The sequence below is a fragment of the Plecotus auritus genome, assembly GCF_963455305.1.
Source record: "Plecotus auritus genome assembly, chromosome: 9".
NCBI lineage: Eukaryota > Metazoa > Chordata > Mammalia > Chiroptera > Vespertilionidae > Plecotus > Plecotus auritus.
This window is the reverse complement of record NC_137783.1, coordinates 36,018,599-36,042,907: the sequence shown is the minus strand read 5'-3', so window position 1 is coordinate 36,042,907 and position 24,309 is coordinate 36,018,599. Positions and strand designations below refer to the sequence as shown.

General features: G+C 39.5%; 1 protein-coding gene across 1 annotated transcript in view; it reads left to right on the top strand.

The window, feature by feature from the left end:
- The first annotated feature begins 336 nt into the window (after window positions 1-336).
- The window catches only part of SLC16A9 (solute carrier family 16 member 9), a 64,508-nt gene continuing 40,535 nt past the window's right edge, over window positions 337-24,309 (top strand). Inside the window, exon 1 of the mRNA XM_080640048.1 lies at window positions 337-569. The gene's annotated coding sequence lies outside the window, so the exon portion shown is untranslated. The remainder of the gene's footprint in view (window positions 570-24,309) is intronic.

Below are 24,309 nucleotides of genomic sequence, written 5' to 3'. Positions count from 1 at the left end.
CCGGCCCGGCCCGGGGCCCTGGCAGTGCCCTCTCTCCGCCTGGCCGGCTTGGCCCCGCACCGCTCCGGGCCGCGAGAGCTGGAGCAGCGCCCCCACCGCCCGCTTTTCCGCCTCCATCTTCTCCGCCTCCTCCTCCTTCCCCCGGCAACCCGCGCAGTCCTAACCGGTTTAGACTGGCCAAGGTGCCCCGCAAAGAAGCGAGGGGTGTGTGTGTGTGTGGAGTGGGGTAGAACCCAGGGAAGAACTTCCCGGGGAGGAGGAGAGAAAGAAGGTGGAGCCCAGCGGAGGGGGCCGGCTCCCTTCCTCCATGTGGCCGCCGCCGCCGCGGAACTCGGCGGGGGCAGAGGGCGGCGGCTCCCGCGGCAGCGCGTAGCGGGACCGATTGCCCAATACTCCGGCAGGGGCCGGAGCCGGGGCTGGGGCCGGGCCCCCGGATAAATACCGCCCGGCAGGCCCGGGGCTACAGGGGACAGCGGCGGCCGAGGTCCCCACTGCACCACCGCCCGGCCCACCCGGGGCACCGTGCCCCGTGCTGCGCCCCGGAGCCCCCCACCGCGGCGGGTGCGCAGGTAAAGGGCTGGAGCTCGCGGGGAGGGTCCCACGGGTCGGCGGCCGTCCGAGCTGCCGAGCCTCCCGGAGGCCAGAAGTAACTCCTCCGTCTCCGAGCTGGAGGCGGCGGTGGCGGCGACGCTGTCACCCGCGGCCACACAGCTTGGAACCGGCTTCTGGTTCGGAGTGTGTACCGGAGGCTGAGAGTGTGCTCCGTGCGCCCGCGCCCACCCCTTGACAACCCTTTTTGATAGGGAGCTTCTCAGTGGTGGGCAAGTTTTCCCAGGAATCCGAGGGCGGCATTTTGAACGGAATTGGAAGCGAGAGCGAGAGAGAAGTGGGTCCTGGAAGGAAAAAGGTGTTCTTGGGTTGGGTTCGCGGTGGAACACTGTCCGGGACTCCCGAGACCGCACCTGGGGCTGCTGGTGGCAGAGCTGGGAGTGGGGGTGGGGACGACTCCGGCGGGCCTCTGTTTCCCAGAGGGCATCGAGGCCTCCACGCGCCGGGGTTGGGACTTGCGCTCACAGGTGCCCCCGGGAGGGTGGGAATTAAAGCCCGAGTTCTCACGGGCTGTGCCGCGCCAATTCAGCATCTGGGAGCGCAGGAGCCCAGCCTCCCAGACTGCTGGGGAAGACAGGGCCCCTGGGCCCCTGGACACCCAGTTGGCACCTGGGAGGACTTGTGCTGACCGCTCCATCGGTGGCTCCCTAGGTCACCTACTCTGGCTTCAGCAGCGCCCAGAGCTGGGGAAACAACTGATAACCAGTTAAAAGTTGGTCATCAGCCTGGCCGGTGTTCTCAGTGGTTAGAGCATCGGCCCAAGTACCAAAGGGTCGCAGGTTCCATTCCTGATCAAGGGCGCATACCTGGTTGCAGGTTCCGTCCCCGGCGGTGGTCGGACTAGTGCGGGAGGCAACCAATCGCTTTGTCTCTCTCACATTAATGTTTTTCTCTCTCCCCGCTTCCTTCCACTCTCTCTAAAAATCAGTGGGAAAAATAATATCCTTAAGTGAGGACTGGCAAAAAAATTTGGTCATCCAAAACAAATCAAAGCTTCTTGGGATGCCAGGTCTAATCCAGCACAGATCAATCCTCTTGGAAGTTTAGGCAAGATTTACACTAAATATATTACTTATTACTTACAGTAAGTTATTTAATATAACATTTTTTTTACTAGTGTCCCGTGTCACAGTTAGTTTGGGTGTATTTTTTTTTCTAAATCTTGATTTAACTTGGATAGTAGTTCTGATTGTAGGTGGATTTACACCCAGAGTAGTCAGCTGTTCCATCAAATTGTGTTAATTTGGTATGTCCTAACAATTTCTTAGATTTGGGTTGGCTTCAGGTGTGAGAAATTGTTCTGGCTAGTTCAGGCAGAGAACTGAGGACGCTAGACAAGATTCTGCAGTGAAAGCACCGGTTACTCATTATACACCTTTTTTTAAATAACATGTGAATGCAAATAACAGAGTTAGTGCCCAAGTCATTGCCAAAAATGTGTGTTTTTTTAAGGCCCTGAGAAATGGAAATTACAAAACAAAATAGTTTCACCTGCAATTTTGCAACGACTCATACTTTTAGCACCACTGACTGAGGACATCCTTCTCAGTTTCTTTCGTGTGTAGGCAAGTAGGATAACAAGGACCCTTCATATCAATAGGATAAATATAGGGACGGAGAAAAGATATGGGGAGGTAGATCAGGATATTAGGAAATCTCTTCCAACTTCTGACTTCTGACTGTGACTTTGAAGAGATAGTGCTGATGGTATGCATTGATTGGCATCTGAATCTGTATGAGGGCAGATCATGGTGCTTAAGGGGTGAATCTGGTCATGAAACTCAAGCTAGAGGAGGAGAGTTAGACAGACCTGGTCAGATTTATAGGCTTTATTTCCTTATCCCATGCCTCGATCTTTTGAACCTCCAACTTTTGTATTCTTTTTCTTTTTAAAAATATGTTTTATTGATTTCTCAGAGAAAGAGAGAGAGAGAGAGAAACATCAATGATGACAGAGATGACAGAAAATCAATTAGCTGCCTCCTGTACACCCCCTACTGGGGATAGAGCCCACAACCTGGGCATGTGACCTAACTGGAAATCGAACTGTGACCTCCTGGTTCATGGTTAAAGGCTCAACCACTGAGCAACACTGGCTGGACTGTAGTCTTTTTCTTAAGTGAGATATTTCTTTAACTTAACTGGGTGTAGAAGGACAGTGGAAAAGTACAAAAGAAAGTGTCTTGCTTCTATAACTATAGCTTTCCAAGAATGACCTAGTGACTGGAAAAATGTATATATTTTGAGCTAGTTGGCCTTTTCTTTGGGATGTTCTTTGTAAACATCAAAGTATTTCCTGAGACTGCAAAGATTATGAGACTGAACTATAGGTTAAAACTAAGTTCCTGGGAAGAACACACAGTCCCTGCCTTCAAGAAGGTTAGCCTCTGGAGAAAGATAGGCATGCTGACAGATATCTTCAACACCAGATAGTACAATTGGAGTCATATGGCAGCGATATCAATAGTGTGATCTTAAATGGCAGAGGAAAGGAGAGGTTCGCTTAAGGTTAAGAACTGAGAAAAGTTTTGTGGTGGGTATAGCATTTGAGCTGGGACTTGAGGAAGGAAGAGCATTTCCTCAGTGGAATGGAGGCCAGCTGGAACAAGGGAATAGTATAGAGCAGCGGTCGCCAACCTTTCGGACCTCACGGACCACCAGTGTTCTGCAGACCACCAGTTGGCGACCACTGGTATAAAGGAATGGAAGTCTGGTGTGTTCACAGGGAGAAGAGCAGGTTGGAATAGCTGGAGCCTGGAATTTAAGGTAGATAGCCTGGGAAGTAGCATAGGGCGAGGTTATGGAGAACATGACAAGCCATGGTAGGAAATTAAAATGTCATTGAATATTATTATTGTTATACTTACACCAATAACTTTAGCATTATTAACTGTAGTTCATACCTTGAAGTTCAATTTTGTGAGCTTCCCCCTAAAATATGTAAATTAATAAAATCCCAGTGGTATTTGGTTCCTATAAATGTTGCTGTAAAAGAGTAATGTGTTCTGAGTAGGCTTCAATTTTGGGAGAAGTGCTTAGCTCAAGCCAAATCTGATCCCTAGAAACAATAGTATGGTGACATTAGTTTTCCAGAAGAAATGATCCATTATTCTAATTCCCCCTCCCGCCGCCCGCCACACACACACACAAATCTGCAATTTTGTGGTATAACAATTCTTAGTTTGATTAGAACTTTGGATAGGAAAATACCTCTACTTCCCCAGGCCAATATGCAGAGTAAAGCCACCTTCTATTTTCTGTTTCTATTATTATTACTAGAGGCCTGATGCACGAAATTCGTGCAAGGGGCTCAGCCCTCGCAGCCGCGGCGGCTGCCTCAGCCTCGGCTTCAAGTGGAAGGACGTCGGAAAGTTGTTTGGTTGTCTGGTCTAATTAGCATATTATGCTTTTATTATTATAGATTATTAATGTTTATCAAACATGATATGTCAAGTGAGCTAACACACCTTATTTTACCTATATAGGCATAACTTATATCTTAGGCTGAGAATTTCAACAGGTTACTCAGCTAAGTAAATGATGGGACCAGGATTTGAACCCAAGAAGTCAGTCTTGAGAGCTTATCCTTTGAATCAGTGGTCGGCAAACTCATCAGTCAACAGAGCCAAATATCAACAGTACAACGACTGAAATTTCTTTTGAGAGCCAAATTTTTTAAACTTAAACTTCTTCTAATGCCACTTCTTCAAAATAGACTCACCCAGGCCATGGTATTTTGTGGAAGAGCCACACTCAAGGGGCCAAAGAGCCGCATGTGGCTCGCGAGTCGCAGTTTGCTGACCACGGCTTTGAATAATTGTGCTATCACATAACAAGGGCATACTTAAAGGATAACTATTATTAATAGTAGTCAGGAGGAGTGTTTCTCTGTTTTTCTTTGCATCCTCATTCTCATCATTTTGAGCATTTTATTTTATTTTTTAAATTGAGATATAATTGACATATGACATTGTATTACTTTTAGGCATACAACATAATGATTTTATATATATATATATATATATATATATATATATATATATATATAAATGCTTATCATAATAAGTTTAATTAATATCCATCACCACACCTAGTTACAAATTTTTTTGATGAGAACTTTTAAGATCTATTCTCTTAGCAACTTTCATATATAAGTACAGTATTAACTATAGTCATCATGCTGTACCTTCCACATCATTCTGATTAATTTACTTTACACAATCACATATTTCAATGTTTTAATACATTTCCAAACTATTATATGAACTTGTACAATGTTTTAACACATGTTCAAACTATTATATGAACTTGTACATTTACCCACTCAAAAGAAACTCTTAAACTCTGAGAAAAGACGGGATATGGGGTAAGGAAAACATTAATGAATACAAAGACCAGGCCTGCCAGGTTCTCTGGAAGAGTGTCAATTTTAAATATTCTTCTCAATAATCCCCCAAATTGCACTACATCTTTTTTATTTTAAAATATACATTTTTTTAATGATTTTAGAGAGGAGAGAGGGAGAGGGAGACAGAAACATCAAGAATGAGAGAGAATCATTGATTAGCTGCCTCCTGCATGCCCCACATGGGATTGAACCCACAACCCGGGCATATGCCTTGACTAGGAATTGAACTGTGACCTCCTAGTTCATAGGTTGATGCTCAACCACTGAGCCATGCCAGCTGGGTAATTGGTTGCTTCTTGTATGTGCCTTGTCCATAGATCAATCCCACAATGCTATAACCAACTGAGCTATCCGGCCAGAGCCCAAAAAGTTTTTTTTTTGTGTGTTGTTTTTTTTTAATAGAGCGTTCAATGATGCCGAGTCAGTTCCAGGAATTGCTTTGGGATGTAGCTGTCTGGTTTAGGCCAGTTCAAAAGTTCAGTTTCACATGGAGGATGTGTATTAGCTCAGCTTCCTGGAGGTCTCCCAGATCCATTTTATATTGCTCTCTTGACAATATCAACTTTATTTTGCAGTTTTTCTTTCACATTTTCCCCTTTTGATCTAGATTTTTTCTTAGAAAGCATTGATGATCAACCATGAGGAAGTATTGGTCCGTCACTGTAAAAGCAGCACTGATCCCTCATTGCCAGGAAGGCTCATTCCTGGTATGTCATGTCCCACATTGGAGGGAAAGCAGTTTCCTGAGTTCACAATAGGAGAGCTTATGGTCACACTTGAGCAACAAAGAGGCTTGTTGGAAGCAGAGCTAAGTCACATATTCCTCAAATAGGAAGTTCTTTTGTAGAGGTGGTCTCACTTGGATTTATTTGTTGTAACATCTGTGGACATTAAGCTACCTTATTCTGGCAGTGGCTGTTAGTTGTTTGATGCACCTGGTAAGACACCTAATTAAGGTAGTGAACAGTACAATCACAAAAAAACAATATGATTAAGCCTGTAATGTAGAACAAAGCCAGGTCCCTATTCTTGTGGGCAGCCAGCTAAATAAGTCTGTCCCATACTAATTTATAGAGTAATTTTCTATTCAAGGATGTTAACATTCTTTTCTAGAATCTCAAGTTGTTTTATCACTTTATCTGATTTGTTAACATAGAAACAAGATTCATCTCCCAAAAGGGCACAAGTACCACCTTATTGGTTGGCTAACATCGAGAGCCCCACAGTTTTGGAGTACTACTTCACCCAGATTGTCAGTTATTCTTTGTTGTTCTTCAAGACCAGTTGCAGTAGTGTTCAATGCTTGTGCTACAAAAATAAAAAAAATTTCTGATAGACTTTTTAAAATTCAGCTAAGCCATACTAAGGGAAGAAAGCTCTAACAAAGCTCTATCCAAAGCCTCTATTATAAGGTTTTGGGTGGAGAGAGTACCAAAACGACCATACCCCAAATCCCAATTCTGTTTGATTCATGTTGGTTGAAGTTTATGGACCAAAGAGCTTAGATTGGGGATAATGGCGGAGGTAGGGAGAGTCTTTCTGGTGACAGCATCAGGTCCTAGCATAACAATACCACATCTACCTCAGCATGAGGTTCGTAAGGTGACCTATATTTGGGTCCCACATAAGAGGAAACACCTGGTGTTTTCAAGTGTGAGTATGTAATTAGTCCCTTTAACCCAAACTTGAGGGAAGTATTAAGTCCTATTTCTGAGGCAGAGACTTCATCTTAGCCATATGTTGGATGATCATGCAGAAGACATTGAAGTCATCATGTGATTTATCATGAGAGTGATTAAAAGAGCCCCTGAGGTTTCCATATATTTGGATCAGAATTGAAAGGTTAGCATTTGATTGTTCCATGTTTTCAGGCTGGCATTTCCTAAGAGACAGATTTCATTTGTTTTCCACAAAACACCAAACTTGTGATCTAGCCCCCAAGTAGTATTCCAGAGAGGAAGTATATCCTCTTTCCAGGATTGAGAGGCATTATTTCCGGAATTTCCCCACATCAGAGAGACATTATAAGAAGTAACATTGTAGTCACTTAAGGTCCCTTGAGGTATGAACTCCTGGTTGTCTGAATCATATGAAAGAGTGTAGTCACATATGCTTAAAGGGACAAAACTTACTATTCTGCCTAAACCATTTATATCTTCAAAGCAGACAGAGAAGTTATCAGTGAGTCCAGATTGTATTTGGGTAATCCCTTCTGGTTTGGCAGGACCTCATGAATGAAAGATCATGCGTTCCATTAACATTTTTTTGAAGTTTGAGAATAAAAAAGACTTTAAATCCAGTATTATGTCAATTTAGGTTTGTAAACTTTCAAGGCTTAAGGGCCAACTCTAGTTCATTGTAAGTATGGTTAGTTCAGGTGTGTATATTCAACGGTCAGTTAAGTTGGCACTGTTGGATAATTGTTGGATAGTAGGAGCAAAAGACTGTTGAAGAGCAAATTGGGTAGTCATTGTAGTAAGCAGACATAAGAATCTGAGTATGTTCATCCTGAAATTAGACTAAAGATCTAGGAAAAAGAAAAATATATAATCAGTAAATGAAACAAAGATAGTCAAATAGAAGACCAAGTATAAGGGTCGCTGGGTGAAATCATGTATGACTGGCCTGGTCCAGAGTCTTGGGAGAGCAATCTGCATCAGGTGCCATCTGCTTCAATCCTAGAATGAGAATTCTAGGGGTGGACTTGGGTTGTTTAGAGATTTTCAGTTTAAGACCTCTAGTAGTCTGAGATAACCAGTCAGATTTGGGTGTCCTTTTTAAATGAGAAAAATTAATCAAGGAGTCAATACCCTTAAGTTTAGCAGCACAGGGGTAGGTAGTAACACATTATATGGCTCTTTTCTTTGTAGCTGACAAGCATCTTTATGGAGATGGTATTTTCAATAGACATAATCTCCAAAGGAGACATGATGTTGTAGATCTTTGTCTCCCAGGAGCACACTATGGAAAGATGGCTTTATGAGCTGTGAGTTGGTCTTAAGGGCCCTTATCAGTTCTTTAGAGTAAATCAAGAGGTCTCCTTTCAGCAGTGCAAATTCATATATTTCTTGATCAAATCTCATGGTTCTGCATGTAATAATTTGAAAAGAAGGCAGTCTGTGTTTGCCAAGGAGACAGTCTATGTTTGCTAAAGGGACTAGATCTTAGGTTGAGCGATACCAAAGGAAGAGCCTTAGGCTAAGGCAGATTCAAAGGCTACAAGTTTTGCCAGTTAAGTTTTTATTACAAGACCAGAGGGCTGGGGATGATAAGCACAATTTGTAAAATCAGCCAGATCTTACCGATTGTATCATTTGTCCTGTGAAATGAGTTCCTTAGTCACCAGGGAGTTCTGAGGTGATTCCCCAAGTAGGGAAGTTCTTCTCTAGTATTTTACTCACTGCTGATGCTGTGGCTCTATGGCATGGGAATGCTTCTACCCTTTGAAAAAAAATATAAATAATTTCTAACACAGATTTGTAACCTTGAGAAGGAGACAAGTAACTGAAGTCCATTTGCAAGACTTCAGAGGGCCCTAAAGGCAGGGAGGAAACCCATCGACGAATGGGTTTTTCCAGGTTGTACTATGGGCAGGTTTGGCATTTGGGGTATACCTGGAAAGCTATTTTTGGAGATGAGATGACTCCCAGTAGTATTGTTTTTCTCATAAAACCATTTTTGGTCAGTGTTTTAGTGAGTTAAGTCATGCACATATTGAAATATATGATGTCGTATGCAGTCAGGGAGAAGTGGTGGGTAGTTCCGAGCTACCCATAATGTTATTTTAGGGCCAAATTTACAGCCTTGTTTTAACCATATTTTTAAAAATGTTGTGGAACAGCCAAATTATGTGCTTCCATAATGTTATCTTTTTAAAACCCTAATTGTTTCCGTTGGTAGCATGACTGTTTCCATTGGGTGCTGAGATTGTTTTAATGCCTCTAACTTAGCAGCAATGTCAGCCAAATTATTACTTCTGCTTTCTTCTATTTTTACCATTGAATGTCCAGGGATACTTATGATTACTTAAGATTTAGATAATTGGATAACTACTAAGAGTTCTAAAACATAAGAACTGTTTTAATCTTTGGTCCAAAAGAAGTCGACAATCCTGTTTCCAGAGCTCTCCTCTCGAAGGAGATGGGGGGAGTCTTCACAGATGTTTCTTCAGAGGGTGAGTAGAGTAGGAGGTTATCCGTATATTATAAGTGGGTGGACTGGTAAGGACATTTTATATTGGCAATATCTGCCTTTAAAATTTGGGAAAAAGAAGTCAGACTTTCAGTGTGGTTCTGAGGCATTACTGTCCAAGTATAATGTTGTTCTTTCCATGTGAAAGTAAGTGAGAATTTAATTTCAGGATCAGCAGGGATGCTAAAGATAGCACTACAAAGATCTATAACTGACAAGAATTTATTTTCTGGTGGTATGACAGTAAGGTGTGAAGGTTATGCATGACTGGGCGCTGGGGTATTAACATAATTTAGGACTCTTAGATATTGATTAAAGTGCCATTTAGTAGGGAGGATACAAGGGATCATGCAAGAAATAATGAGGCCTTGTTTGTGATATTCCTCGATGATAGGTTTGATTCCTTAAGTGGCCTCTGCATTCAGAGGGTATTGATGGATGTTAAGCAGAGGTTGATTTTTGTCAGTTTGAATTTTCATCATTGATGCAGAATGAATGCAGCCAATGTCAGTGACATTTTTTGACCAGCGTTTATTGGAATGGAATCTAAAAGAGGATTTGATTCAGTTAAAGTGACAGAAAAAAACTGGAATAGTTATGGGTAAGTCTGTGGATGAGTTTTTTTTTGAGGGTCATTAGTTAGAAGCTCAAGATGTAAGAATATTTCCTCCTTTTGAAAGGAGAAAATACGGGCTTTATGAGTTTCAAGAAAGTCATCTCATCCTAAGACATGAATAAAGGCAGAGGGAACCAAAATACATTGGTGGATTTCCTGAACAGGTTCAACTTGAAAGGAATTGGAAGGGATTTGGAGATAGTCATGGATTGACTGGAGACATCCACCATTTGTATCGCTTCCGTACTCTGAAAAAGGAGAATGGAGAGTCTGGTGGGGTTCAGAATTGATAAGGTAGCTGTGGTTTCTACCAGGGCCCTGGTTACCTCATTCCCAATAGTTAGATCAATTTCTCCTAAAGAATTAGGAGCATGGTAAAAATCTCCTTTTGATCTTCTGAGTAACCTTATTGCTGAGAAAACTTAAGTTGGAGCCCTTGAAGAGGATTCACAAATTTTGTAAGCTTTTATTTGTTGTATTGATTAGCCTTGTAGTTGTTTTTTCAGCTTTAAGCAATCTTTTTTTCTGATGTCCAGACTTTTTACAATAATTACAAACCCCTTTGAGTGGTAGTTTGCCTTGGGGACTCTGAAAGACAAATTTGCCATCAATTGTAATTATAGGCTCATCCCTGAAGTTGCCTAAATTTGAGCATTTAGAGTTAGGGCCTATGTGGCTTTCTTTTGGGTATCTTTTTGGGTAGCTTGGGATTGCTGCTCAGCATAGTTTACTAAATCATGGGTTTACATGGTGGCCCAGTTAAGGTTTAATTTTTTTTTTTTTTTTACCAGTTGTTCAAGTTCGTCCTGTAGACCCTCAACAGAGGCTGAATATTTTTAATCAAGGTGTCATTATTGACTTCATCTATGCTGGATTACTGTTTAAAAGTATTTTCAAATCTATTATAGTAATAAAAATGGTGTTATTGGGGTTTCTAACACTTTTTAAAAATTTCTTACAATCAATAACTTGAGGAAAAATCTTGGATATCTTTTCATGAGGCTGTTTAGCCAGCTTTGAGGCTTTGTTCATGGTTTCTTGTTTTTAATGGGGAAAATCTCTCAGAGTTTTGCTATCTCACCTTGTTTAGTCATTTTCTGGCATTCATTCTCCTGTGAGCATATGGATAGGCTGATAGAAGTCAGAGAACCTTACCTCATATATCTAGATAATGAGTAGAAATTCTCTAGTAAACTCAGTGGTGTCTTTTTTGAGATTCGGAACATCTTTATAATGGTATGAAGCTCAGCTTTAGTCCATGGGGTAGAAAAAGTAAGGAGTGTCGATTCAGGCCATTGGACAATGGTTTAACTTTAAAAGGAGGGATAGAGCAGGGGGTTCTAATGGAGCCTTAGATTCATCGTTATAAAGTATGAGTTCAGGGAGTGAAGAGTGAAGGGGAGGACAGGTAGGCAGCAAAGGAGCAGAAGGTGCAGATAATGAGACATCAGAAGAACATTCAGAAACTTCAACTTGAGTTTCTAAGGCAACTTGGAATTTGCTTTGGTTCATTAAGAATTTGTATTTTGGAGGAAAAATTTTTGAATCACTTTATAGGTTGAGAGGCCTCAAAATGCCAATTAAAATATGCTTCCCATTTAGGTTGCTTAGTTCTGTAGTATTTTTCCAATGGTAATAAATGTTATACTAGCAAGATTGTCCAAATTAGTATGAGAACTTAGAGGAGACTAACTGTTGGAGAGTTAGGGTTGTATCAAGTAGGAGGAGAAATTTAGGCTGTCTTTTAAAAAATTATTAATTGATTTTTAAAATATTAAATCTTTATTGTTGAAAGTATTACATATGTCCCCCTTCCCCTCCATTGATCCCTTCAACACCTCCCCCCCTTCACCACCCTATTGTCTGTGTCCATATGTTATGCACATATGCATACAAGTTCTTTGGTTGATCTCTTTCCACCCACCCTCCCCCGCTTTCCGGAAAAACAGGTGTTTGTCAGTAGGCAAGTAAAGAAAGGTCCTATAGCCCCTCTAGCAGCTGGTGGGGACTGAAGAGTCAGAGGCATAGTAAAGAGAAAAAGCATGGCTTAAGAGCTGGACTGTGACAGTGGCTTGCGGATCACAGGTTTGTGGGACATTCTGGAGAAGTGTGGTTGGGGCTGGATCATTGCAAATCTTCAGAGGTAAACCAAAATAACCAGCAAACTAGCTGGGTATTTAAGGGCCTAAATACCTAATATCATATAGACAAAACATGGATATGTAAAACCAATATTTTCATTTTAATCTATAATTTTTGAGTAACATTATTCATTGATGGAGGGCTATAGGTTCTATCTTTGATTTCTTGTGTGCTTATAGTAAATTAAACAGAAAAACTTGTGCCCTGTTAATGCATAAACTGAACCATGGAAAGATTAGAAAGGTTGGAAGCAGAATTTGAGATGATCAGAAGCATGGTCTGGAGAGATGGCTCTGGCAGCAGCCTGACCAATGAGCTGCAGCAGGCAGCAAGGGTAAGCAGAGGGACCCATCACAGGTGGCTGTGACAGTGCAGGATTTGCAGAGAGGATGGAGAGGAAGAGTCTGATCACAGGGCTCTGTGCCTGCAAGACCCTGTTTCTGGTTGATAGGAACACTGGGGAGGTGATGCAGGCAGGGGATGAGGAGTGGGCTTTCTGCTTGGGCAAATGGAAGTATGGTGACAATTTTCCAGGTGAAATTCAGGAGGAGGAATTATGGATATGTTGAGCAACTTACTATTCCCATTTTATAAATGAAGAAACTGAGAAGGTTGTTAATTTGCTAATGGCAGAGCCTCAGTAGGACTCCAGGAGAAATGACTCCAGGGTTCATATTCTAGACTGGAAGCTCTTGGTGTTTTGACTGTGACCCACAGTAAGATGTACTTTATAGCCTAACCCTGCACACATACATGGGCGCACATAAACACAGAAGCAAAGTTTTGCAAAGTAGTACTGAACCCTTATCACCATGCAGGAGGTGCTCTTATATTTTCTATTCTCATCTATTTCGTTCTATTTTAAATTCCAATTTTTAAAAATGCTGCTCACAATACATGATTGATTTCAGGACCCATGACACATTGCATAGTTTGAACAATACTGCTGTAGACACCACTGTGCATTGCTTCCCAAACTATAGCTCAATGCTCTTTTCTTTTCTTTTTTTTTTTAAAAAAAGCACACATATTCTTATTGATTTCAGAGAGAAAGGGAGAGGGAGAGATAGAGAAACATCAATGATGAGAGATAATCATTGACCAGCTGTCTCCTGCATGTCCCACCTGGGGATCGAGCCCGCAACCCGGGATGTGCCCTGACCTGGAATCAAACTATGACCTCCTGGTTCGTAGGTTGACACTCAACCACTGAGCCATGCTGGCCAGGTTTAATGCTCTTTTCTATTAAATTCAAAAAACATTTATTGAGAGCCTACTACATGCATAGATGTGGACAGAACATAAAGAATATAAGATGTAGCCTGAGCCCAGAGGATTTTCAGTGTAGTCAGGAAAAAAGGAGAAAGACAAATAAATGACTAATTAGGATGCACGCCAAAACGAAATAAAAAAAGAAGGGTATAAACAGCACATAGTGGAAACATAGACAAAATAGTAATTGGTACTGGCTCTTAATACGTATATGTTGCCTTGACTGGTAATATTTACTTTTTTTGCGGGGGGGGGGGGGCGGTTTGCATGCAAGAACACTAAAAGACTTTTATGAAATGAATAGAAATATCTTTGGAAAAGACTTTTAAGAATAAAGGTGAGCCCTGCTGGTGTTGATCAGTGGTTGAGTGTGGACCCTAAATCAAGACATCCTGGGTTTGATCTCAGGGCACATGCCTGGGTGTCAGGCTCAATCCCAAGCAGGGTGCAGCTGGTTGATTATATATATTTCCATCTTTAAACTTGAAGTTATCAGTGTTTATAAAATATGTTTCTTAGAAATGGGATATTGTCAGGTCTTGTCTTTTGTCTACTTTGACAATCTGCCTCTTAGTTAAGGTTCTTAGTCCATTTGCACTTGATCTCATCCATGTTTCTATCTCTCGATCCATTCCCTTCCCCTCTCTCTGAAAATAAATAAATAAATAAGTAATAAAAAAATTTTAAAGAATAAAGGCAAAAGGAGATTTGAAGACCATAATATTCTGTGTATTATGCTCAAAGGAGTGGTCAAAGTAACATTATTATTATTTAGATATCAGTTTGTTCAGTCTAAGTCCCTGAATGATGTCAGCAAGTTCAGTCATATAAAAGAATATCCATTAAAAAAGTTTTAAAATCAAGGAGTATTTGTGAAAAGAAGTTTACAGCCAACTTTCCAAAGTAAAAGGATGCAGACATAGGCACCATCTATGAACCTGCATTAGGTGATAACTCCTAGGATTAAATGGAAAGAGGCTTAAGTAGAATCTATCAAAAAGCCTGTGGACATTGGGGTATAATGAGGAGTAGTGATGTTTATCTGGTAAAGTTTTATATATTTTAAAAAGATACCATTTGCAAGTTCTTGGTACTGTGTCTGATACATAGAAAAGTTAATAGAAAATTGTAACTAAAAGTTATTCCAAGATGTGGTTAAGTCATAGTACATTTAATCCTTAAAAAATGTTCTTAATTCCATTGTTTAGGGAATTCCTAAGAAAGGATAGTATCATTATTGAGATTTAAGGACACTTGAAGTATTTTCCATAGTCATGATTGACATGGATGAAAAGATCCATTTAAATAACTAAAAGCAGTCAAGTCTTTCATTCTATGCTTGTAGACTAGGATGTGCAATGATTTAAGATCGTCTGTGGTGCTGTACTTCAGTCCTTTTGCCCAATGACCCAACACATTGAAATCACCTCAAGCCCTTTAACAACCTGGCCTCACCCCCGAGATCCTGTTTTCAGTGGTCTCGGGTTGGCCTGGGCATCAGTCATTTTTAAGCTCCCAGGGTGATTGTACGGTGCAGCCAGGTTTGAAATTCCTTGCAGGTCTTAGTGTATCCTTTGATGATTAGGAACATACTCAGGTGGAGATACAACCTTAAAATGGGATCCTTAGTTTGCTTTTTTGATGCACACAGAGTTACCACCTTTTCTTAAGAACTAGTTTAGAAAAGAAGAGCTTAGGAGTCTCTTGTAGCCCTTGTCAACTTTGATGATTAATTCTCACTTCTCTTCTACCAACAAGTACCCCAATAACTGCACAGCAGCATCTGGGAAAGGGGTACTAGACAGCAAGTGGCTTCCTGAGTTGAGCTGAAAGGAAGGAAGGAAATAAAAGAAGAAAATGAAAGAAAGGAAATGAAAGCTAACCTTGTTTTGGCTGCAGTGCCTCTTTGTTTTTCTGCTCTTGGCTATTGGTGACCTAAACGCACACTATCTTTGTCATTGTGGTCTTTCCCCACTTGCTGACTTTTTTCTTACTGTCAGGAAATTATCCAGGATGCTGAAATATATTTCCATCTCTCTCTCTCTTTTTATTTTTTCCTGAGGGAGAAATTTGGTAAAAATGGTGTGTGTGTGTGTGTGTGTGCATGCACACACGCACACTGTTGTGGCAGAGGAGTGTGTGAATTATGAATATTCTGGTCAGCTGTATTTATAAGGATAATACTTCCTCTGTCAAAATAAAAAAGAATATTTCTATAGCAATCAATTATGTTTCAAAGGATACAGAATAATGATATTTCTCTGTGCTAAGTGGTTTACATAAACTAATTATTTACTCATCACAACAGTTTGATGAGGTAAGTTACTATCATTCCCCCAGTTCATAGATGAAGAAAGTGAGGCACAGTGGTACTTAAGTGACTTGGTGAAGGTCACCTTCTTGCCAGTATCAGAGCTTGGATGTACACTCAGGTTATCTAGTCCATGTTCCTATTCCTTATGCTAAATTTCTAGAATATATGTCTTCACATATTTATAGAAATAAATATATCTGCATTTGTAATTGTATGAAACTGAAGCTATTGACATAACAAAAAAGTGGAAATTGTTCTAACTATTCTTTGGGACCACATAATACTATTACCAAAAGATCCCAGCTCCCCCCTCCCATTAATCTTCCCTAAACTGAGAGGTTGTTTTGCTAATTTGAACAAATTAATAGGTGAATCCATCATCATGTTGACAGCTTTATTATAATCACCATCCCCATCAACATTATCATCGTCATTAGAATGTTCTCAGAGTTTTACCATGACTGCTCTGCTGGGACGGAGAGGCTGGCCGGGGGCATGTGGCTTGGACCCAGCCAGAGAGGTGGGGTGGCCATTTTGGCACTGGCTGCCTGGAGATTCTTGGGGCTGCTTCTCTCTGCATCTCTTCCTGGGCTGCTGTAAAGCAGCAGGATGGCACTGTGGGTGGTTGAGTGATTCTCCACAGACAGTGTGCCCAGGCTTGGCCATTTGGGACAATGGGAAAGAGGCAGGAAAAGACTTTTCTCTCTTTGTGCTGCCAAGCATGTGTCCTTGCTCTCCTTGGAGCCACAAGGAAGAAACTGAGCTCATTCTGTAGCCAGACCAGCTAGATTTGGGGGATTGGCCACATCAAAGTAAGTGTGGGGTTAATAGCATTGCCACCACCAGAGGAAATAGTGCCAAATGCCACAAGCAAAGAGGGAGCAGGCATCTCTCCAGTCCTTTGTTCTCCCTCTGAGCTCCAGGGTACTTACTTGGAAAAATAAGTCATGCTCTCCTGAGAAGGTCCAATTACCGTACTTTTCTGTGTATAAGACACCGTGTTTTTTTTTGTGTGTGTGTGTGTGTGTTTTTCTCTAAAATTTTTAGACTGAAAATAGAGGGGCGTCTTCTACATGGAAGTCAGTGAGGAGGGAGCTGGGGTTGTGCGTAGCTGCCCATAGGCTTCCTCCAATCATGAGCCTTATTGCTACTGACGTCAGCTGATGCTGCAATTGGAGGTGGAGGTGGAGAGTGTGCATATGCAATAGGGACCAGAGCTTTCTGAGAGTTGACATTTGGTCAGAAGCTGTTCTTCTATCCTATAGGACAGCCATTCTCAGTCTGCTGGTGGGGCCTGGCATCAGGCATGTTTACCGTAAATCACCCAGGTGATTCCGTATAGTCAGGGTGAGAACCACTGTGGTTGGACAGTGTTTTTCAGAGTGTGTCTGTGGATGGCAAGTGTCAGAATCACAAGGCGACTTTAAAAATGCAAATTCTGAGAATCCTAACACATTGAAAATGCTTAGGCCTTAAGCCTGAAACTTGAAAGGAAAACAAATCCTAGTAGTACATACCTCTTTTGAATCATTCCAAATTGTAATGTGCCAATATTCAGATCTTAGTTTAAATATTCTATTAAGAAATAACTAAAGATTAAAGAATCTTGGAAGCTCTAGGTTTATAAATGTTTTAGTAACTAGTTGCTGTAGATCTCTGTTGTGGGTAATTAGCAACTACTCCTTAGAAAGTGACTTTCAAGTTACCAGGAATACCTTATGGTTATTAAAGTAATTGCTAACATTTATTAACATTTTTACTGTGTGGTAGGTACTGAGATTTGCACTTCAAATTCACTGATATCCCATTTTATAGATGAGAATATGCTCAGGGGCATAAAGTAATTTGGCTCAAAAACATATGGTCAATAGTATAAGGCTGGATCGGAACCCAGATATACATATAATATCAAAGCTCAAGATCTTAACCATCACTCACTAGGTATTGGTTTGATTTATTTTCAGTTGATGGTTCTATATTGCCTTTATTCCACCAACAGTAATCATTCTTTAATAACCCCTTTCTGAATGTTATCTATAAATATCTCTTAACTAGTACCTACCATTCTAGAACCAGGTACTAGAAAAATTTCCCTCTTCCTTTCTCCCCCAGCATTATGGTAAAACTAAGGAGTAAAGGGAAGCTATAAAGCAATTGAAAATATTGTTAACTAGCTTCATATAATTTTCTTTACATCCTTCTTCTATGTGTACATAAAGCAGCCAAAGGTCACTGGTGTTTACATTAGAAACTCTGAAATTATGTTTTGTTTTCATTGCTTAGATTCTCCTTTTATGATGTGTAGACATACCTGCACCTTAACATCTTAACTACCTCTCTTACACTTGTCTTCATTAAAGGAGATTTAATTACTTTATATTTGAATTGTGAGCTTCAGTATATATTTAGTATATTTGTTTACCTATATTTTATTAGAATTCCCAAAGAATTTCTTGCCTTCATGTTTCTTCAGATACCCCAAGAATGGTTTTTATATGAACTCCCAAAGAATTTTTTTTATCAATGTAAATGTTAGCAATTACTTTAACAACCATAAGGTATTTCTGGTAACTTGAAAGCCACTTTCTAATGAGTAGTTGCTAGTTTATTCACATCAGAGATCTATAGCAACTGGTTACTGAAACATTTATAAATCAAGAGCTTCCAAGACTCTTTAATCTTTAGTTACCCAAACAGCAGTGGCGGAAACAAATGCTGGATGTTTGGAGGGTCAAAGGTCACAGTAGGGAGAGAGCAGTGCCAATATGGGAACTGCTTCTGGCAGAACAGGTATGCCTTTTAGTTTATGAAACTTGTTACCTATATTGGAGTCAGAATCAAACTATAATTTTCAGTAGCTTTTGAATGTGTTTCATTTTAACAGCTTTGTTGGAGCTATAATTCACATACCATAAAATTCACCCATTTAATGTGTACAGTTCAGTGGATTTGATCCAAGAGTTATGTAAACTATACCACACTCTACTTTTAAAACATTTAAACATAATTTTAAAACATGTTTATTACCCCAAAAAGAAACCCTGTGCCCTTTAAAGTCATCCCCCATTCCCACCACTCAAGCAACCAATTCATCTCCACCAGCCATGTCTGAGGGTTTCAGCTCTCCACATCCTGGCACATGGTTTAGAGCCTTCCATATAGTAAGAGGGATATAAATGTAACTGAAGGAAGGTCAGTCACCTAATTCTCCTTTTCCTTTAACAACAAATTCTAGCTTTAAGAGATATGCTATCTTTTATACTAGCCATAATCAAATTTTATTGACTAATATTTTCTTATTATGGTTATTTTTATTTTATGCTCTCCTCTTTTCTCCAATGAAGGTTTATAATATGTGGAATATATTTAATTATTAAGTTAAGGATAAGAAATACACTTAAATTCTAAGTTAACATTTTGTGATATCCCATCAAACCCTGTAGTGTGATTAAATTGCCCCAAAATTACAATGCTCTCTCAAAATAGTTTCTAGTTTTGAGTTTTATAAGATGTCTTATCATGCAGAGTCCAGGTTTGTTAACACTCTGGTTAGAAGATTCCACATTCTCAGAGTGTACTAGAATATACTATGACTATTACATGTTTCTTAGAAGCATATTTTCATCCAGCTATATGAATAAGGGCTCCAAATTTTGAACATACTCATGGAACACTAGTCTAAATAAAACAATACCTTCTGGTACTTACCTATCTTGTTATTTTTGTTTAGGAGAAAATCCACCACTTAGATAATATAAATGGATTATTAATGCTAGGCTTTATTATATAACTGGGGATTCTATTTGGGGGTTATAAACACAGGCTTCTTGAGACACTTTCTTCTTAAGTTTCAGTTGAGCATGCTGTCTTCCTGTTCCTGTTTTCCTCTGGGAGCTCTGGAGAACCTACCCTCTTCATTTCCCGCCAAACCTGTCAGGCCTATCCTGATTCCACACCCAGGTTCATGTTGCTCCACTTGCCAGAGCCACCCTTTCATGAACCTCTCCATTGTTCTTTACAACTGACCTACTCCATGAGGCCTCCACTCCTGTTCCTGTCTTGATTACTTCCATTTCCATTGGATTCCTAAACATTTAATATTAATCCACCTCTTTGACACTCAATTTTATACTCTCTTATGCACATATCGTCCCTTTCTAACTGGGTTATAGTCTCCTTGAGGGCAAGGACCAGACATGTCTTATATCTCTTCTGATTTCCCTTGGTATCTAGTGCAATATAATTTAAATTGTAAGTGATCAGAACACCTTTTGAATAAACTTTACTTTTATAATGCATTTCTGCAAGTATTACAGAAATTTTGTTAACTTAGAGTTTTTATTTAAAAGAATGCCAAAAAGATGATTTTATTACATTGGATCATAAGATATGAAGAAGGGGAGCTAATAAGATGAAATTTTCAGAACAAAAATATGACATATCTGTATTTTCCATATTTTGTGGTCATAAAACTCTACTCAAAAGTTTAACTTCTGACCCAAGTTAACTTTTTGGGACCAAGTGGGGTATGGGTGGGTAAAATTATCAGCTTGAAATTACTGCATACTCACAATTTATTTATTCTGTTGCACATAAAAGAGATGAACACCAGCTACATCAACAAAATAATTTACTGAGTTAGCTCATAGAATGAAATGGAAGACTAGAAAAACTAGGCTTGGGTATCCCTAGGGAATCAAGGTAGAAGGAACTGACAGAAGGCCTCTTCAGTATACTACTATTGAGATCGATAAACTCTAAATACTTTTCTTTCATTATTTATAACCTTTCATTCAAGATTCAGGGTTCTAGGAGAGAGATCCTACTGGCCTTGCTTGGATCAGGTACCACTCTACAGGTCAAGATCAAGGAACTTTGATGAATAGTCCCACCAACTGTTTAGCATAAGGAAGACCCAAATCCCCCCAAAGGAAAAGGGGCACCAGTACAAAAGGGAGGAAATGAAAACTAGTCTCTTTGTAAAATCGCCTTTCAGAATACAGAATATCAGAGAAGTAGCAAGTGAGAGATATCTAAGGAATAGAGAAAACTACAGGAGAAAGGCATTACCCTGACAGAAAACAATAAATCACAAAATGGTATTTTTCACCATGCTCTTTTGATACTACATGTATCTCAAACTACGAAACAATTAAATGTCAGAAGCTGTTAGCCAACACTTCATAAAAACTTGTCTTTCTAGTCAGAGTTGGTACACATGAGAGCTTTGTACTTCAAAGGTTTGTTCTCCAGACTACTTACTGTGAGAAGAATTTTTCTGACTTCTTGTCCTATGTGTTGAAATGTCACCCCAGGCAAGGCAAGGCAAGGCAAGGAAAAGGTATTGGGTGTATAGAGGCATTTCTGTCTACGTAGGCCCTAAAACTGGGAGGGAAGATACTCCTCCTCATCCTTTCACTCTCCCTCCTCCAGAAAACATTGGCTTTTTCATGATTCTGTTGTTGTTTTTTGCCTATTTGAATGTGTACTTTTCCCAATGTTTCATAATTTGAAGATTTAATTCAAATGCATTTTTTTAAAGCAACCTTTTAGTCTCATTCAGGGGTGGGCAAACTTTTTGACTCGAGGGCCACAGTGGGTTCTTAAACTGGATCGGAGGGCCGGAACAAAAGCATGGATGGAGTGTTTGTGTGAACTAATATAAATTCAAAGTAAAGGAGCGGAGGGGAGAGCAAGAGAACCGGATAGAACAGCCGGATCCGGCTTGCGGGCCGTAGTTTGCCCAAGGCTGCATTAGATGTTTGGTTACTGCTATCATACATTATCTAGTTTAGGGAATTAAGACTCTTTTCTTTAAAAGGGATTCTGAACAAAAATTGCAAAGTATTAAATTCATGAGAAGACCAGAATTATATTGTTTACTTTTATAATAGAGTAAGTACTGGAGGGAGTAAACTTCTGATGAAGGGGCATATATGATTACTTCAAAGGGTTTTAATATTTGGAGTATTCTGTCTGCTAACACAGTTGTATGATCTGAGAGACTGGATTTTAGATGATACCATTTTGTGCACAAATTATAACATCTTTCAGTTTTTAGTTATTAGATATTGAAATATTAAAATATTGAATATTCAGTTACTAAATAGTCAAGTTGTTTATGCAAAGGCGTATGGCAGGTGGGGACATGATTTTTGCCCAGTGCTCTAAATGTCAAAGTAAAAGTATTAACTGAAGCTTAGGTAAATTGATGGGTGTAACTATGACTCTTTTAAGGTAGCCAAATGTCTCACCATGTAATTAAGGATGTGAATGAATGGATGATTGATATTCCTAATGCTTTTACCTATTATCTGATGAAACCACAGCCAGGGCAATGGCTTGGCAAAATCTTTGAGCAAAGAAGACTCTGTTGACTTTGACTATAAACCTGGTGTGGTGAAGAGACACGGGAGGTGTAGATTAAGTGGGAGCAGGGAGGTCAGGCTTTGGACTTCCAAATGCATTGCCACATATATTATTTCAGAACTTAGAAAAAGAAGAAACATTTTCAAATTTAAAAAATAATTATCATTTTGATACCAAAACTTAGTAAAAATTAAAAATAAAAATAGATAAATCTTCTGAACTTTAAAATTCCCTAAGTAGGTTGATATAATCAAAATAGTGCTTTAAAAAAGGAAGATTTAATCTAACAATTCAAGGATAGCCTAATAATAGAAAATACAGACATTATTACATTAAAAGTTATAAGGAGAAATTCATAATCATCTCCTTGGGTACTGGAAATGCAGTTGATAAAATGTAGTAAGCATTCTTTATAACACTCAAATATAGAAAAAGTGAATGTTCATATAACTTGTGAAATAAACCTATCTTAGCCTCAGGGGCTGCACCTTGACATTTGAGGGCATTTCCACTAAAGTTAGAAACTAGACAAAGATGTATACTCTTATTATTTAACATTATTTTGAGTGTCCTGTTCAATGCAAAGACAAAAGAAGGAAATCAGGACTATAAAAGTTCAAAATAAGGATGTAAACTATTGGTTTGTAGATGATTATGTAACTATATTTTATTATGTGTTGTATATACCTAAAAGAATCATCCAAAATGCAGGCAAGAGAATTTAGTAAGGTAGTGGGATTCAAAATTACCATACAAACATCAGCAGATAAATCAAAGAAATAACCCCAATTATAATGTTAGCCAAAAGGATAAAATATCTAAAAATAAAATAAAAAGAAATGTTGGGGAAAACTTTAAACACTTAGAACACAAAAGTATATTTGAACAAATGGAAATTAACACCATGTTCTTAGATAGACTCAACATCATAAAAATAATTAATTTTCCTTAAATCAATATGTAAATTAACTTTAGTCCCCCTGAAAACATCATCAGATTTTTTTAGAGTCAGATTCAGAAATTTATATAAAAAGGTAAATAAACAAGAAGAGCCAAGGAAATACTGAAAAGCTATGCAATGATGGAGAGAGAGAGAGGAAGAACTTAGCCCCACTAAAACTTAAAATATATTTAAAATACTTTTTTTAAAGACTTGGTAATTAAATGAATGTGGTAATGGTGAGTGAATAGATAGATCAATGGAATAGAACAGAAAATCCAGAAATAAACCCATATATATACCCAAGAATTAGATAGGAATTACAAATGGCATTTCACACAACATTCAGATAATGCTAAGAAATGCACATTAAAGCTATAATGACATACTCTTTTAAAGCCAACAAATTGACAAAAGTCCAAAATTTTCACAACGCACCCCAAATTGCTGGAGATGATATAAAGTGATTCAATCACTTGAAGCCAACTTGTAGCATTTGTAATGCTAATTACAAATGTACATACCCTTTGACTCAGCAATTCCTTTGGGATTTTATCTAATAGATATGCATATATGCAAAAGGTTACATGTATATATAAGGTTATTTACTGCATCTTTGTTTTTCATTGTTAGCCATAGGAGACTGGTTAAAGAGTTCAGAGAAAGCCCTATACTGGAACAAAATGCAGCAGAAAGAAAAGAATAAGGAAGGTCACTATGCATTGATGTGAAGGTCTTCAAGATATTTGTCAAGTGAAAAAAAAATTCTGATTAAAAATATATACATACAAATATATGTAGCATGCTGTTTTGTGTAGAATAATAGAGGAAATCTATATTTGAGTTACTTATGTATGCATAAACTCTAGAAAAGAAACAAGAAGCATTGGTTATCCATGGAAGATATAGGAGTTAGGCAGGAAATAGGTAGATGAAAATTGTATACCTTTGTTATTTTTTTCATTTTTGAACCATGTGATTTTTTTGCCTCTTCAATAAGTAAATAAGTATATAGTCATATGGTGATATACTATGTGTGTGTGTATATATAAACTATATTTGTGTGTCTGTGTATGAAGAATCCTATATAATAAAAGCCCAGCAGCCTTAACGACCAGAACGACTGCTTGACCAGTCGCTATGCGGTGCATTGACCACCTCTTGGTCCATCCTCCTCAGCCCGCAGGCTCCGATCGCAGCATGGCGAATGGGGAACCAGGTGGGTGGTGGCGGGGTGGGACTGGGACTGGTGAGCAGGTGGAAGGCAGACCTCTTGGTCCCTCCCCCCGGTCTGCAGGCTCCGATGGATCAGCGGATGGCGAACAGGGGAACTGGGTTGGGTGGCGCGGTGGGGCAGGACTGGGGACTGGCGAACGGGCAGAAGATGGCCCTGATTGCAGGCTAGACCTAGGGACCCTACCCGCACACGATTCGTGCGCTAGGCCTCT